The sequence below is a fragment of the Carcharodon carcharias genome, chromosome 12 (assembly GCF_017639515.1).
Source record: "Carcharodon carcharias isolate sCarCar2 chromosome 12, sCarCar2.pri, whole genome shotgun sequence".
NCBI classification, from domain to species: Eukaryota; Metazoa; Chordata; class Chondrichthyes; order Lamniformes; family Lamnidae; genus Carcharodon; species Carcharodon carcharias.
Window position 1 is genome coordinate 131,111,197 of NC_054478.1, and position 3,874 is coordinate 131,115,070.

Consider the following 3,874-nt stretch of genomic DNA (forward strand, 5'->3'; position numbering starts at 1 on the left):
ATGACATCCTTATAGGAAGCAGGGTGTGAGGAGTTGTAGTCGAGGTAGCTGTGGGAGTCTGTGGAGTTGTAATGAATATTGGTGGACAGTCTATCACTAGAAATTGAGACAGAGAGGTCAAGGAAGGGAAGGGAAGTATCAGAGATGGACCATGTGAAGGTAAGAAAGGGGTAGAAATTGGAAGCAAAATCGATACATTTTTCTAGGTAGAAACAAGAGCATGAAGCATCACCAATACAGTCATCGATGTACTGAAATAAGAGTTGTGGCAGGGGGACTGAGTAGGACTGAAACAAGGAATATTCCACATATCCCACAAAAAGACAGCCATAACTGGGACCCTTGCAGGTACCCATAGCCACACCTTTTATTTGGAGGAAGTGAGAGGAGTTTAAGGAGAAATTGTTCAGTGAGAGAACAAGCTCAGCCAGACGGAGGAGAGCGGTGGTGGATGGGGCTAGTTCAGGCCTCTGTTCAAGGAAGAAGCAGAGAACCCTCAGACCATCCCGGTGGGGGATGGAGGTGTAGAGGGCTTGGACGTCCATGGTGAAGAGGAGGCAGTTGGGGCCAAGGAACTGGAAATTGTTGATATGATGTAGGGCATCAGAGGAATCGCGGATGTAGGTGGGAAGAGACTGGACAAGGGGAGAGAGAATGGAGCAAAGATAGCCAGAAATGAGTTCCGTGGGGCAGGAACAAACTGACATGATCGGTCTACCAGGGAAGTCCTGTTTGTGGATTTTGGGGAGGAGGTAGAAGTCGGTTTGGGGTTGGTAGACCATGTGATTGGAAGCTGTGGCAGGAAGATCTCCAGAAGAGATGAGGTCAGTGACAGTCCTGGAAACAATGGCTTGATGTTCGGTGGTGGGGTCATGGTGCAGGGGGAGGTAGGAGTAAGTGTCTGAGAGTTGGCGCTCAGCCTCTGTGAGGTAGAGGTCAGTACACCAGACAACATCAGCACCACCCTTGTTGGCAGGTTTGATAATAAAGTCTGTGTTGGACCTGAGAGAATGGAGTGCAGCAAGGTCAGAAGGAGACAGATTAGAGTGGGTGAGAGGAGCAGAGAAATTGAGTCGGCCGATGTCACGCCGACAGTTCTCAATGAAAAGATCAAGAGCAGGTACCAGGCCAAAGGGAGGGGTCCAGGTAGAGGGAGAATACTGGAGGCGGATGAAAAGATCCATTGAACATGGGGAGGACTTCTGGCCAAAGCAGTGAGCACAGAGATGAAGGTGGCGGAAGAAGAGTTCAGCATTGTGCCGAGCCCAGAATTCATTGAGGTGAGGGCATAAGGGGAATGAAAGTGAGTCCTTTGCTGTGAATAGAACATTCAGCATCAGAGAGAGGAAGGTCAGAGGATATGGTGAATACACAGCAAGGACTGGCAGTAGAAGATGGGATGGGGTCAGAGAGACAGGAAGGAGTGGAGGGTCCTGGATGAGTGTTGGTATCAATGAGTTGTTGGAGGTTGCGTTCCTTAACACCTGATAGGAAGAGAAAATGTTTCTTGTTAAGGCATCAGACGAGATGAAGAATGAAATGAAACTGGGGACAAGGACAGCTTTAAGCTAGGGTGAGCCAGTGCTGCTGGAGGGAGAGGTCGAGTGTGTACATATGGTGGCGCTTGGCACTGAGTGTGGATCTCAAGATGCGGTAAGAACAGCAATCCAAGGATTGTTGTATGTCCCGGAGATACCTGTAATCCTGGGTGGATTCGAAACATGAGGGATGGAACTTCAGTTGGAATCCATGTGGGGTAAGTCAGAGATGGAGACACTGACATTAAAACAACTAGCAGCAAGAATGAAACCAGGAGATTGTACACCTGTGCCACCAGTATTAATTCAAAACTTCTTAATTTTCCTAACTCTACCACTTCGACTGGGTGCATTCCCGACATCCACAGCAGGGGTGGAGGCAGCCTGCTGGCTACCATGCCATCTTGTCTCTGAATTTTGCAGGCGTCCTCTGGCGTCCCCATCAGCTCCAGCTTCTGAGGCCTCGGAGGGAGGACCTTCCACTAAGCAGTGCAGCCAAAGAAGGCTGGGGCCTTCCAGGCCTTGTACCTCCTGAGGAAGGAAATGTGGCTGTGAAAGTGAGTTTTGGTAAACACCTTGTCAAACACCAGGAGAGCAGTTGAAAGCATTGACCCTTGTTCTGCTATTAACACATTCTGCTCTTACCTTTATGCCACTATCAGCACCTTCTTTAGTTTTTACCACTACCATTAACACTCCCTTTGTCTTGAGTAAAAGCAAAATACTGTGGATGCTGGAAATCTAGAACAAAAACAAAAATAGCTGGAAAAGCTCAGCAGGTCTGACAGCATCTGCGGAGAGGGATACAGTTGACGTTTCAAGTCTGTATGTTCTGATGAAGGATCATACGGACTTGAAACGTCAACTGCATCCCTCTCTGCAGATGCTGTCAGACCTGCTGAGTTTTTCCAGCTATTTTTGTCTTTGTCTTGAGTCCTTGACATCTTTGTCAATCTCTCTTGAGCTCCCACCTATCTCTGGCCTTCCAACTTGCTCCACCTCTTCTTAAACAGAATAAAATCCATCACATTCCTACTTCTCTTTAACTCTGAAGAAGAGTCATACGGACTCAAAACATTAACTCTGTTTCTCTCTCCACAGATGATAGACCTGCTGAGTTTTTCCAGCATTTTTTGTTTTATTTCAGATTCCCAGCATCCGCAGTATTTTGCTTTCATCCTGGTGGGGCAAGGTAGAGAACTGGCACTGACTCGAAGGGTCGAATGGCCTCCTCTGGAGCTGTAACCAGTCTATGATTCAATGAAAATTGATCAAAGGAGGTGGGGCTGTTATCTTTATCAGTGAAAAAATACCTGGAAGAGGGAGACTTGATTTTGCCTCATTCAGTACAGCTGAGGTTAACTGGACCGAATTTATAGCAGCAACTAATTATTGGTAATTGTTTATAAAAGCCCATTCAGATGCCCGAACATGATCAGTTACTATTGAAACGGATTTCTGCCTCTTTTATTTTTTTAAAAATTCTGCCTCTTTTATTTTTTTCCCAGAGATACTGCAATACCAGGTCGATGCGTGGAGTGGACCGAGCAAGCCCCTAGTTCATCTCCCTGCTCCAAAAATCAATTTAATATATGGTCCCCAAATAAGGGACGTATCAGATATTAAACTGATAAGAACAGATACTACACATGATCTTAGCCAACCAATTGAATGTTTCTACTAATAAAAAGATAATTAGCACCACCTTCTTAAAGGGGCACCACTAATAAATTGCAACAAAAAGCACCATAACTTTAAAAAGCAAACTAAACAAACAAAAGCAAACAAATTAAAATGGCATTCCCAGGCATGACATTGCACCCCATTACCCATAGTCACAGGTGGACTCTGCATGCTGGCAGACACCATGTGCTCCTTCAACAAGGACATTCAGGTGCTGATGTAGCCCAGTCCTAAAATGAGTGGGCTGTCTTATGAGGAAAGATTAGTCAGACTGGGCTTGTTTCCATTGGAGTTTAGAAGAGTGTAGGGTGACTTGTTTGAAGTATAGAAGATCTGAATGGTGTTGATAAGGCAGTTGTGGAAAGGATGTATCCCACTGTGGGATACCCACAGACCCTAGTCTGGGACTAGTGTTCACTTTTTAAAATTAGCGGTAGCCCTTTTAGGACAGAGATGAGGAGAAATTATTTCTCAGGATTGTGCCTCAGAAGTCGGTGGAGGTGGGGTTATTGAATATTTTTAAGGCGGAGGGAGATAGATTCTTGTCAGGCAAGGGAAACAAAGGTTATCAGAGGTCAATGGGAATGTGGAAATCGAAACACAAGCAGATCACCCATGATCTTATTGAATGGTGGAGCAGACAAGGGGGCCAA

General features: G+C 45.9%; 1 non-coding gene across 1 annotated transcript; it reads right to left on the reverse strand.

Annotated features, from left to right (window-relative positions):
- Nucleotides 1-3,017: 3,017 nt before the first annotated feature.
- LOC121285392 lies at nucleotides 3,018-3,215 on the reverse strand. Its single transcript, XR_005944669.1, has one exon. It is a non-coding gene; the product is annotated as a U2 spliceosomal RNA (small nuclear RNA).
- Nucleotides 3,216-3,874: the final 659 nt, after the last annotated feature.